At 37.4% G+C, this 14,025-nt stretch overlaps 1 long non-coding RNA gene across 1 annotated transcript in view; it reads left to right on the forward strand.

Moving 5' to 3' along the window:
- Window positions 1-14,025, forward strand: part of LOC145521130 (uncharacterized) — an 87,975-nt gene that overhangs the window by 25,508 nt on the left and 48,442 nt on the right. Inside the window, exon 2 of the long non-coding RNA XR_014065168.1 lies at window positions 341-435. This is a non-coding gene — a long non-coding RNA (uncharacterized LOC145521130). The remainder of the gene's footprint in view (window positions 1-340; window positions 436-14,025) is intronic.

Below are 14,025 nucleotides of genomic sequence, written 5' to 3' on the forward strand. Positions count from 1 at the left end.
TAGAGACAACTGAGGAATTTTTGAACATTAGTCCCATCAATATGGACAGCACATGCTCACTACATGGAAGAATGCAGCATAGAAACTTTATTTCTCTGGCAAACAAATAAGTAACATAGAACTTGAATTTGAGGCTCCAGAAAAAAATTCTAAATAGCATATTATAAGTAAGGGTAACATTATTAAAATAATTATATAGCCTCTTGATATTACCTTTCAAAAAGTGAATGCTAATTTAACAGTGTAAATTCTATAATGTTTGTTGAAAAGTTAGTCTTTATGTATAATTTGAATATATTCACAGTTTATGAACAAAATTTTGAATGACTTTTTTTTTCAGAACAAGACTAGGACTGTGAGAGACAAGAGTCAAATGCTACAAATGTGACCGATCTCCATCTACAATGACCCATTATCCCAAGTGCAAAGCCATCAGTAAGAATTTATAGTTTCTTTTGTTTTCAGTTTTTAATTTTTCTACAAACTGTCATTCTCAGTTTTTGTTTTAGTTTACCAAGGCAGACTGTACCAAATTTGAGATTACTATCTTAACACCAGAAAATATATTTTTGTTAATGTGAAGAAAGAGTAATCAATTCCTTTTAAAATATATTATGGAACTATATGAATCTTCTATTTATTCTTCTATAACACCATGTTTCCCTGGAAAAGGTTGAAATATATTGAACATTAGTTTAGGAATATGTAAACACTACAGTCCCAGTATAGTTCATCCTTCCTATTTAAATTCCCCTGCTCCATTTAAGATTAATATTGCAGCAATCAGCATACTGCTCTTTTCATCTTTACTGTGACATTCAGTTTTGCCAAAGAATTCTTAGATGGATGGAGTAAGTTATCTGTGCTAATTAATGATAACAAAATGCTCTTAAATGTTAAATCATATTCTTGGTGTATTTAAGACAGAAGCGTTTCCAACGTGCTCTTGGAGAGTTTTTTCTTCCCCAGAGATCACCTCTGAACCCCTAAATTAATGTATCTGGCATTTCAACATTGGAATGCTAATTTATGGATTGAATGAGAAGCAAATGATGGCAGACAAGTGTTCTTTTGCTCATTCTTGGGAAAATGTCAAGATCTAGGATAAAATTCTCCCTTCTTCTTAATTCATCTTTTCTCTCTCACTTTTTTTTCCCTTCATTCTTTTTCTCTTCCTCTTTTTTCTCCACATTTTTGTCTTCAACTAGTCAATATATTTTTCAAAAATATACTAAGAGATATAGTTATCTGTCCTTATATAACAAATCAGAAAAATGTGATGGCTAAAAGATCAACCATGTATTTTTCCCGTAGTTCTGTGGATTGGCACTGGCCTGCAATCAGCTGTGTAATTCTCCTAAACTGGGCCAGACTCAGCTGGGGTAACTCCTGTTCCTGTAGTCAGTTGACAGGTTGGGTGCAGGTTGTCTGGTCACAGGTGACCTCACTCATTTGTCTGGCTGCTGTCTGGTTGTCAGCATGGAAAATGGAAATTGTTGGGTCACCTCCTTCTCACCATTCACCATGCTAGCCCAGGCTGATTCACATGATGGCTTCAGGGTTCACGGAGTAGCAAGGAAGGCCAAGTTCCAATGTACAATCTCTTTAAAAGTCTCTACTTGTGTCTTGTTTTATTATTGCTCAGTGGCCAAAGCAAATCACATGAAAAAGCATCTCATTAAAAATCACTTCTGCAAAATCTTCTACAAGAGCCTGCTTTGCTAGGTATCTCTGTTGTTACTGGAAACACGATTTATGTGATAATAGTGGGCAGAACAGAGTCTAGCACATTAGGCAGACTGAGTAACTTTAGAGAAAAGAGGAATTACCAGTTTTAGAATGCCTGCTATGTCTGTGGACTTTGCATGCCTTATTTAAAAATCACAAAACTCCTGTGAGGTAGGACATGTTACCTTACTCACTATGCCAGTGACGAAACTGAAGTTCAGAATCGTTTGTTCACAATTACAGATTATGTGAGTGGCAGAGCCAGGATCTGGACAGAAGGATGACTTATGTCAAATGCTGCTGTGTTTTCCATTTGTAGCATGCTGCTATAAATAATGTGTATGTGCTCAGTCGCTCAGTCATGCTCAGCTCTTTGCAACCCTATGGACTGTAGCCTGCAAGGCTCCTCTGTCCATGGAATTTTTCCAGGCAAGAATACTGGAGTAGGCTGCCATTTCTTTCTCCAGGGGATCTTCCTGACCCAGGGATTGAACCCACGTCTCTTTTGTCTCCTGCTATATAAGAAATAACACCCTTTAAATGACACAGAATATTCAAAATTCACCGAAGCTATGAAGGGACCATCTGACAAACCAAGTGTCAACCCTGCCTAAAGGAAATAGAGTTAAATTTGCATGTTTCTCAATGAATCAGCAGCTGTGTTCAGCTCTCACTAACTGCCTCAGGGACAGATTAAATTAAAGTAAAAATTAAAAATAAATTAATTGCTGAAAACTTTGTAAATAGGCTGATGGCTATACTTAGTGCTATTCTTAGATCACTGACTTCAGATTTTCTTTTCCTCAGAAAGTTCTAGCTGGATATCCAAATTTGATAAGGTGACTGTTCCTTCACTCCTACATATACAAAAGTCTGTCTGTTGATATTTCTTAAATCTTGCTGCTTATTTGACTAATGTTTTTGTCTTAGGCTTAATATTAGTCTTGCTCTTTGAAAATCACTGCTTCATCTACTTCTTTGCAGAGTCCATGGCCCAAAGACTTTCTTTCCAACTTTCTCACCCCCTTCCTGACCATCTGACACCATGGTAGTGTTCCAAATCAGGAGTAAATGAACTGTTAAATATTTAGAAGCTTGTTCTTGACTTTTGGTCCAAATAATTTTCAAATATCCTGCTCTCGTGGAAATTCAAATAATACGAAAAAAAAATACTTTCTTTACTAGGAAGAAAAGACTGTATTAAAAAACACACACAGGCACACAGGAAAAAAAAACAACAAAGCCAAAAAAAATGTGAAAAAAGAAGAAAAAAATTCTATCTACTTATTGGGCTTCCTGGTGGCTCAGCAAATAAAGAATCTGCCTTGCAATTCAGAAGACACAGGAGACGTGGGTTCCATCCATGGGTCAGGAAGATCCCCCGGAGGAGTAAATGGTAACCCACTCCAGTCTTCTTGCCTGAAAAATCCCACGGACTAAGGAGCCTGGCAGGCTACAGTCCAAAGGGTCTCAAAGATTCGACATGACTGAGCACACACGCATGCATGGGAGATATTTGTGGTAACCATTGATTACCTCTCCATATGTGCTATATAATGTGTTAAAAATAGTAATAAATATAAGTAAAACCATTTCTGCTATCAAAGAATTACTATTTCAGTGGTAATAGGTGTAAAATAAATGCAATCATATACAGAAAGAAAAACATGTACGAGGATGAATTGACATAAATAAGAAAGCAATTAATTTTTACAGGTTTATTTGGGAGAATTAATTGAAGAATGGTGATTTCTGAGTTTAGTCTCAAAGAAGAATATAGTTCCATTGGAAAAATCGGAATGAGAAAGCATATCCCAGTATACATGAAATCAGAGAAACGAATGAGTCTGATTTGTGGAATTAGTTCAGATCTAAACAGTAAAGAATTAGCTCATTTTGTATCATTATGCATGATATAATGACAAAAGTTAAACAATTCTTCAAAGTTCTATACCTATTCTTTCCTCCTATATATACATTCAATTTTAACAACTGAATTGATGAGTATTTTTAAAACTCATTAAATTTCTATTTTGTTTCAGTGTTTTTCTATGTAATATATATGCACATATATATGTGTATATTTGAGTGTATTGTATGCATACAAATACACATACATATACATATAAGTATATGCAATATATGCATGTAATAGGAAGGAAATTAGCTGAGAGCACCCAGAGGTGGCCCCTTTAGCTAAAAGTTCAATAACTGCCTAATCCCATCAAGGGCAATTTACCAGCCCCACCCCTAATATAGGGCTTACCTCATGTGTTTGTATGTGTGTGCATTAGTTGCTTAGTCGTGTCGGATTCTTTGCAACCCCATGGACCGCAGCCCACCAGGCCCCTCCATCCATGGAATTCTCCAGGCAAGAACACTGGAGTGGGTTGCCATTTCCTTCTCCAAAAGAAAATATAGAAAGAAAGAAAGTAAAGTCGCTCAGTCGTGTGTGGACTGAGCCTACCAGGCTCCTCCATCCATGGAATTTTCCAGGCAAGAGTACTGGAGTGGGTTCCCCAGTCCCTAAAGAATCTGCCTGCAATGCAAGAGACCTGGGTTCGATTCCTGGGTTGGGAAGATCCTCTGGAGGAGGAAATGGCAACCCACTCCAGTATTTTTGCCTGGAGAATCCCATGGACAGAGGAGCCTGGCAGGTTACCATCCATGGGATCACAAGGTTCTGACATGACTTAGCAACTAAACCAATGGACCCTAATATGTCCCCCACCAGTACTCCAAAAATAGTCAGGGGGCAAGAAAAACCCCCCCACCAGGCAACTGGTAGGAGTTCCCCCACTTTAGCACATACATACACCTCACACTATCCTGTACTAAAGTAATCTTTTGAGCCACTGGACTCATTAACTGCTCTTTAATATTCCATAAATACATACATCTAATTGTAACAGACTGAATTATGGGAAGGTTTTGGGTGGTAGAGCATCTAGTTATATTACCTGCAGCTATCAATCACCCACCCCCTGCTTTATGCAAATGACTCTGCCTTTAAAATTCTGTATCCCAGCCCTCCAGGCTCATTTGCCTCCCTTGGCATGATCCATCTCTCTCTTGGGATGTTCTCTGTGTTCTTTCTTTATGTGTTCTCAGTTGCCCAGTACTGTCCAACTCTGTGACTTATTCTTTCTTTCCTTATTGTTAATAAACTTTCTTGTAATTGGTAACACCTTAGATTCTTCTTTGTGTCCTTAGCAAGACTGAGGCCCACAGGAGAAAGGGTCTCTAGACTCTCCTTCCGTTAGCATATTTATTGTGCACATACACATAAATGTACATGTATACATATATAAATTCAGTGACAACAATTTGACTTCAGTATATTTAAAAATAAAATTAAGGTCCTCAAACTATTAATGAAAGCTTTAGTAGTCTTCCTGGAGAAGGAAATGTCAACCCACTCCAGTATTCTTGCCTGGAGAATTCCATGGACAGAGGAGCCAAGTGGGCTATAGTCCATGGGTTCCCAAAGAGTTGGGGACCCAGCAGAGGGACTAACATTTTCACTTTCACTTTCAGATAGGGAGACAGAAAGATGGTAAGTGAATAGACAGATAAAGCCATATTCTAAGAACTCTTGAAGGTGAAGGTGAAAGTCGCTCAGTTGTGTTTGACTCTTTGCAACCCTGTGGTCTGTACAGTTCATGGAATTTTCCAGGCCAGAATACTGGAGTGGGTAAGCTGTTCCTTTCTCAAGGGGATCTTCCCAACCCAAGGGTCAAACCCAGGTCTCCCCCATTGTGGGCGGATTCCTTACCAGCTGGACCACAAGGGAAGACCAAGAATACTGGAGTGGGTAGCCTATCCCTTCTCTAGCAGATCTAGCAGTTTACCTAGGAATTGAACCGGGGTCTCCTGCAGTACAAGCAGATTCTCTACCAACTGAGCTATAAGGGAAGCCCACAAAAACTCTTAAGAGGATTCTTTTATTAACTCAAGTGCCTAGTCTTGAAACACATTTTGGTTTTCATACTATTGCTTTTGCTAAATATTTACTAAGTCTACTTAACAGCTCAAAACTAAGAATTTGACTATCTACTTTTTTATTTACCATTCCTATCTTAAATAGGGGTAAATAAATATCTCATTGGTTGTATTAAAATATATCACAATATTTATTATAAGGAAAATCACTTAGTAGAATTATTTGGAATCACTACACCAAAACAACTTCAGTATTAAGACATTTCACAGAGCAATTTTAAAGTAAGACTGCAACAAAATTGAGTAGTATTATTTTTGTTGAAGTTGTTAGCATGTTCTGGTTGATATCTACAATAAACAGCTTCAATCCTCCTTTTTTTCCATGTTGCTATCATGTAGAACAAAATTAGAATGTACTTGGCTGTTTCATGTAAGATATTTCACTATTAATTATCTCACATCAGGAAGTTATGACTTCCCTTCAATTATAAAAAAATAAAAATAAAAATATAACAAAGTAATATCAATTAAGCTTTATTTGGCTTAGTATAAACAAAGAACAGCCTGCATAGGACTTTGAGGGATATGAAAATTCTCAGAAACTACATAAAGTCCTATACAAAATTTCATACCTCCATCCTCCACTTCAGGTCTGCTCTTCTAACCACATGTGGTTGAAGTCCAATCTTCTAGCATGAAGTGAAAAAAAAAAAGTGAAAGCCTTATTCGCTCAGTCGTGTCTGGCTCTTTGCAACCCTATGGACTGTAGCCCACCAGGTGCCTCTGTCCATGGAATTCTCCAGGCAAGAATACTGGATTGGGTAGTCATTCCCTTCTCGAGGGCATCATCCCAATCCAAAGATGCAACCCAGGTCTCCTACACTGCAGGTAGATTCTTCACCATCTGAGCCACCAGGCAAGCACTCTAACCATACATGTGGTCGAACTCAAATCTTCTAGAGTACTTCCAACTAAAGGTTGGTACTTGCCATCTACAGCTACAAAGAATAAAATCACAGCTGCTGTGACTGTTGACCTTTACTACACACTTTAAGGATGGATGATCAGGAATGGAGATCAGAAATGAGGTACTCTGTGTGCTCTGGGAAAAACCAGCAGATCATGTTTTCAGATGGTTAAATGTTTTCAGAAGATTTTATAAGCCTAATTCTTGAATCTCCTCTTATTGAGCAAAGCACTAAAATTCTTCATGGTTATGTCTAATCCTTGAAACTAGCAGTAACCTTCACGAGGCTAGCACTGATCTTTTGCAAAAAATATGTGCTTGATTGCATGTACTCCCCCTGCACCAAAATCAGCTATACACTGAACTTTCCCCCTACCTCTTTGAAGCAGTTTCTCAGAATTATCTGAAATACTGTCTCCCAAGCTAGAGTCCTCATTCACCCCACAAAATCTTAGCTCACAACTCTCATGTACATTTTTTTCCCCAGTCAACAGTACATATCAATACAGAGCACACAAAATAAACATATAACTCCACACAAAAGAAGCACACATGCTTTTCTTTTTTTTTTTTTTTGTAACTCCATAACTTATAGTAGAGTTAGTTATTTTCTTGTTATTGTTGAATTATCAATCAATGCTCACATGCTATACTTTTAATACTCCAGTTAGTTTATTAAAGCAACTTCCTCCTAAATTCCAAAGCAACATATTTACCTACACTTTTGTGGTCAAAAAGTTATTCACATGGACACATCTGTGAACATGAGAACAATGGAAAAGCTATTCTTTAATTGCAGTGGCAATATAACTTGAGCACCATTATCCCAGAGCAATCATAGACAATAATATCTACTAAAGAGCATATTTTTGCCCTCAAGATGTGTGTTTTATTTTTTTCCAGAGCATTCTGGTATTATGATTAATATTAACTTATTTAACATGCTGAGAATTCCAAAAAGAGTCTGAATTTTCCTTTGTCTAGAATTAATAGTTTCTTATAATTTATACTGTTGTTTTGGTCTGTTTTTCATGTTGAAAATGTTCTTTAAATACCAAGTGAACCTATGCTGTTCACTCACATGTAAGTGTAGGACACACACAAAAAGCTAACCGAATCATAACTGTAAGAAGGAGGAGAGGCTTCCCACGTGGTCCAGTGGTTAAGATTTTACATTTCCAGCAGAGCACAGCCGAAACAAAGAAACAAACAAACAATAATGATAATAATGAAACACAAAAAAAGGAGGAGGAAACTTGACAGAAACTACAACTCTCAGAAATATTAGATTTCTTTGTCCCTGAATTTCTCTAGAAAGAATAATCAGATTTGCAACCGAACAGATAAATATTCATCTCACATTTCAATGGTAAAAGAAGGTTTACCACGGAGTTATTACAAAAATTCATTATATTGACTTGAGTAGCCTAGACTTCCTCTAGGCTATATGACACTAGTCTTCAGAGTCCCTTTTCTTTCTAGGTAATTCTAACTACTTCCAGTCTTCACTTCCTTACGAGAAGTGCCTTCTCCCTCTCTGGCATGGTAAAGAGGATCACAAGAACCAGTTTCTAATGGACACATTTTAATGAGGGATGTTACCTGAGCAAGAATATATTTTACCTCACTGAAGCCAGTGCAGAGAACAGTGAGGATGGAGATAACCTGGAGAACGGGAGTACTTAGCAAGTAAATGTCATGCCCAGTTAGCAAGTGATAAAGGCTTGCAATTAAGGGGGAGGCAGCTAGAATGGAGATAATTTCCTTCCATTCATTTCATGTAGATGTTGAAGTATTTGCATGCCTGCTCAGTCCTTTCAGTCCTGTTTCCCCCAGGGGATCTTCCCAACGCGGGAACCTGCGTTTCCTAGATTAGCAGGCTGATTTTTTTTACCTCTGAGCCACAGGGGAAGCCCAGTTAAGTAACTGTATCCATGTAATAAAGGCAGATTTTGGGGATGGTGGAACAATTATGAGCTTATTTCTTTTTGTGAATTGGTTTGTATACATTTACTATAATGAGCATATGCTATTTATAATCAGGTAAAAATATTACAAATGCTATTTAAAAGCAGATTGTTAACTAGGTTTCTGAACACCTGGAGTAAAATATTCCATTGTGAGGAGAAAAGGGCATCTTATAACTAAACTATAAATTCCTCTTTGTTATCTAAAACTTTCCACTGCTGTTTGTTCTCCACAACAATCATTCACCTTCTGGATTTATCTATTTAAATAAACAGTTTGATACCATGCACATTGTGTCTCTGATAATGTACTCAGTGCAAAAGAGCATTCAATTCCAAAGAAATCCATCATACTTGGAAAAAACAATTCCTAGATTTATTTTGTACTTTATGTAATACATATTCATTAGGATAGGTGACATTTTAGCAAAGTTTCAGCTAGGGATTTCAAACTGTTAGGGGAAGCACACTGACTGAAACTGCCCACCCTGGCCAGGCACCATAGTAACTATTTGCATGAGTTGTTTTATGACAGAAAGTCCTGGTAAGGAACACTGAAAGAATAAGCCAGCACCAACTGGAAGAGTTCAGGAAAGGTCAAAATGAGACACCACATGTCCGACCACCTCCCAGAATCCTTCTCTCTGGCATCCATCTTGGCTGAACAAGGCGTGCACCGCCAGGAAGGACTCTGAGTCAGAATGATTGGCTAAAGACAACCCGGAAACTAATCCCATCACCATAAAACCCAAGACTGTAAGCCACATGATAGAGCTGTTCTCCTGGGTTCCCTTACCCTACTGCTCTCTATCTGGGTGCCCTTTCCCAATAAAATCTCTTGCTTTGTCAGCACATGTATCTCCTTGGACAATTCATTTCTGAGTGTTAGACAAGAGCCCAGTTTTGGGCCCTGGAAGGGGTCCCCCTTCCTGCAACAAAACTGGACTTGAATGAATACAAATTGAAACAAACATGGCATCTTACAGTTAAACTTCTTTCAGTGAAAAAGTAAAACTACAGAGCAATAAAGTGAGAGTTTTAAAAATTAGATTTTTTATCATTTAATGTAAACAACAAACCATAACTCTTTACAGTTCAACAAGATGAATGAAAAAGTATTAAACACTGTAAGTATTTTTTAGTAGAAAATTGCTAATTTCATGGGCAATTATAACACATGTATGTAATGCTCTCTAATCTCACAGTAATTATATTTCATGCTTCATAGAAAAATTTAATCACTACAGATGTAAAAGAAAGACTATTTATCATCTCAGAAAGCAAGATGGGACAACCTAGGTGTAGCAGTTAATTTATCTTTGTGCAAGACCTTCAAAGGTCAGGATTTTCAAGGCTGTGGTCAAAGAACCACTTATTTAACATACTACTGTGAGCAGAAGATGTTGCCAGATTAAATTGCTACTAAACATAATGGTGTGCTGCAGTCCATGGGGTCGCAGAGTTGACATGACTGAGCAACTGAACTGAAGTGAAACATAAATATTCACTGAAATTTAAGTTTAGAAGTACCGCCTTCACCTGTGACTACCTGTCTCCTTTTTTTCATTGTTCATTTGTTAGTTTTCTATGATTAGGTAGAATTCTTGATACCATTAATGACTAAAATTATAGATTTGGTTAAGGAGAAAGAGAAATATTTTCTCATTTTAGTTTAACCTTTATATTTTTTACTGTGTGTTCTGTTGGCTCACATAGTAATGAATCTGCCTGGAATGTGGGAGACCTAGGTTTGATCCCAGAGCAGAGAGATCCTCTGGAGAAAGAAATGGCAACCCACTCCAGTATTCTTGCCTGGAGAGTTCCATGGACAGAGGAGCCTTGTGGGCTACAATCCATGGAGTTGCAAAGAGTCGTCACAACTGAGTGACTAAGCAAGCATGCATGCACACATAGTAAGTATTTAGTGGAGAAAAAAAAAAAACACATGTAAGTGTACCTGTACAGTTCAAACACATGTTGTTCAATAGCCAACTGTACATGTCCAGAAGAAATAAAAAGAGGGGTTCAAATTGATATTTGTATTATAGTATTTATTGTAGCAATATTTATATTTAGCCAAAAAGTAGAAACAATGTAAGTGTCTATCCACAGGAAAATGAATAAATGAAATGTGTAGTAATGTATACATATAATGGAACAATATTCAGCTTCAAAAAGGAATGTAGTTCTGATACTCCCTACAAAAGGGATAACGCTTGAAAATATTACGCTAAGTGAAATAATATATGAAAAATTTAGGCAAGTTCATAGAGAAAGGCAATTGATTCATGACTGCCATGGGCTAGGGTGAAGTGGTATGGGGATTTATTGTATCTGAGTTACAGAGCGTCTGTTTAAGATGATAGAAAATTTTTTACATAGATAGTAGTGATGGTTGTATGACACTGTGAATGTGATTAACACCAGTGAGTTGTACACATTAAAATGGTCAATTTATGTTGCATCAGTTCAATTCAGTTCAGTCGCTCAGTCATGTTTGGCTCTTTGCGACCCCATGGACTGCAGCATGCCAGGCCGCCCTGTCCATCACCAACTCCCAGAGTTTACTCAAACTCATGTCCATTGAGTTGGTGATGCCATCTAACCATCTCATCCTCTGTCATCCCCTTCTCCTCCCACCTTCAATCTTTCCCAGCATCAGGGTCTTTTCAAATGAGATGGTTCTTCACATCAGGTGGCCAAAGTATTGGAGTTTCAGCTTCAACATCAGTCCTTCTAATGAATATTCAGGACTGATTTGCTTGAGGATGGACTGGTTGGATCTCCTTGCAGCCCAAGGGACTCTCAAGAATCTTCTCCAACACCACAGTTCAAAAGCATCAATTCTTCAGTGCTCAGCTTTCTTTATAGTCCAACTTTCACATCCATACATGACTACTGGTAAAACCATAAAATATATATTATGTTACATATATTTATCATAATAATTTTTTAAAATAGTTCAATTAAATACATGAGGAAGATTTTGAGATTTCAACCAAATTACATAAACTCTGTGTTCCTAAAATGCTCTGTAAAACAGGAGAAAATCCTGTCTTGAAAAAGGAAGAGTTTGGTGTTTTAACAACTTGCAAGTTATTAATTAGCTTTGAGGCACCATATAGGTTACTAGCAAATTACTAAAAGAGAAAATGACACATTCTTTAGAATATAATGATTTTTAAAATCCTGATGTTGTTAACTGATTCATCATATACTCCTAATATATCATAAAACATGATTCAACCTAGTTAATAAAATATTCATTTTAGTTCATGCTATAGTCAGTGGTCAATAAATGTTGAAAAAAAGTAATTTAAAAATAAAATAAACCCTATAATAAGATGTAAAATATAACAGGATATATTTTTGTTGTCCAAAAAAGCATGCCAGAGGGCACAGTGAATATTATGGAAATAATAAGAATATTATGGTCCATAATTAATGATAAAATTCTAGCCAATAGATTATTTCCCTCTCTTACCTTTAAAGTTATAATTGAAAGTGAAAACGAAAGTCACTCAGTCATGTCCTACTCTCTGCGACCCCATGGACTAGTTAAGTGTAGGGAATTCTCCACGCCAAAATACTGGAGTGGGTAGACTATCCCTTTTCCACGGGATCTTCCCAACCCAGGAATTGAACTCGTCTTTTACACATAAATAAATACACACACACACACACACACACACACACACACACACACACGGGAACTTCCAAGGTGGCGCTAGTTGTACATAACCTGCCTGCCAATGCAAGAGACTTAAGACATGTGGGTTTGATACTTGGATCAGGAAGACTCCCTGGAGGAGGGCGTGGAAACGCATTCCAGTACTCTTACCTGAAGAATCCCACGGACAGAGGAGCCTGGCAGGCTATAGTCCATAGGGTAGCACAGTCAGACACAAATGAAGCGACTTAGTACATACACACATGAAAGACAGATGACATAGATGAGATACACAGATAGAAATTTTGATGTAGTGATAGACAGAAATACTTTTATGTCATCTCTTGCTCTGGTGGCAAAGAAGCTCTCAGATTGCGATAGATTAGCCATAATCAGCCTAGGCAGCTGAGCCATACCATGAAGTACAGCTGCTCTAAAAGAGCACCTCAATCTGCAATAGTGTAGACACATTGACTGAATGTACAGACACACACAAATCTACACGACTCTTTTTGACTCCACGGACTGTACAGTCCATGGAATTCTCCAGGCCAGAATATTGGAGTGGGCAGCCATTCCCTTCTGCAGGGGACTTTCCCAACCCAGGGATTGAACCCAGGTCTCCCACACTGCAGGTGGATTTTTTACCATCTGGGCCACCAGGGAAGCCTATGAATGTGAGAGCGGATGTCAGTTAAGCCATGGACTAATTTGGGACTGTTTTGTCCCATAGCACAATCTAGCTTAAACTGAATGATGTACGTACAAAGAGATTCTTTTTCTACTTCTGATTTTTTTTTAATGATTTATGTATTTATCACATTATGACTGAAATATTTATTATAGCCTCCTAGAGCCTGTGGTTCCATTAATGCTGGATATATAAATACTGGAAAAGAAAACTGGTAGGGATTTTTTTTAAAATCAAATCTACATATATATTCAGTGGGTAATTACAAACAACTCCCTAATACATTGGGTCATTTACACGCTTTTCTTCAGTGCAAACAGATACTGAACAGATTCTCTTATCAGGCTTTCTTGCAGAAGCTAATATGCAAACACAAGGCTTGGATTTACTTTCTCTCATTTTCTTTTCTGGAGATCTCTCACAATCTGGGCATGAATTGTGTTGCTCCTCTGAGTCTATAATAAGCTTTGAAAGTCTTTGGGTAACTGTAAAAAAGACTGAAGGATTGTGGTTAAGAGTAGATGGAACAGTCATTGGAAAATTTGCACCTCTAATTCCCTATCCCTGTCACGCCTTTCCTCCTTTCCCTCTCCCCATTGGTGACCACTGATTTGTTCTCTCTACATTGGAGAGTCTGTTTCCTTTTTGTATACTCACTAGTTTGTTTTACTTTTTGGATTCCACATATAAGTGATATCACACACACACAAAAGAAGCAATCACAAAAAGCTGATACTTTCTAATTACATCTAACTAGTTACTGCTAGTTTTTAATTACAGCTAAGTTTCCTTAGGGGAGAGTAAAAACAGCTATGGAACAATAGAATCTTACTTTGGAAGCATGTCTCTGCATTGTTAAAAGCACATTTGGTTATTTAGCAATAAGTCTTGTGAATGAATCACAGAGAAAAAGTGAATGAAAACAAAACACAAAATCTGTATTTTTTGAATTTAGTTTTAAGTTCAGATTTAAGTCAGTATCACAAACATTTTTTACAGACAAAGCTATAACACAATTACAGCCAGAAAAACAGAACACTATGGAAAGCATCCTCTAGCT

This window comes from Giraffa tippelskirchi, chromosome 1, assembly GCF_054371585.1.
Source record: "Giraffa tippelskirchi isolate mGirTip1 chromosome 1, T2T-mGirTip1v1.2.pri, whole genome shotgun sequence".
Classification (NCBI taxonomy): Eukaryota; Metazoa; Chordata; class Mammalia; order Artiodactyla; family Giraffidae; genus Giraffa; species Giraffa tippelskirchi.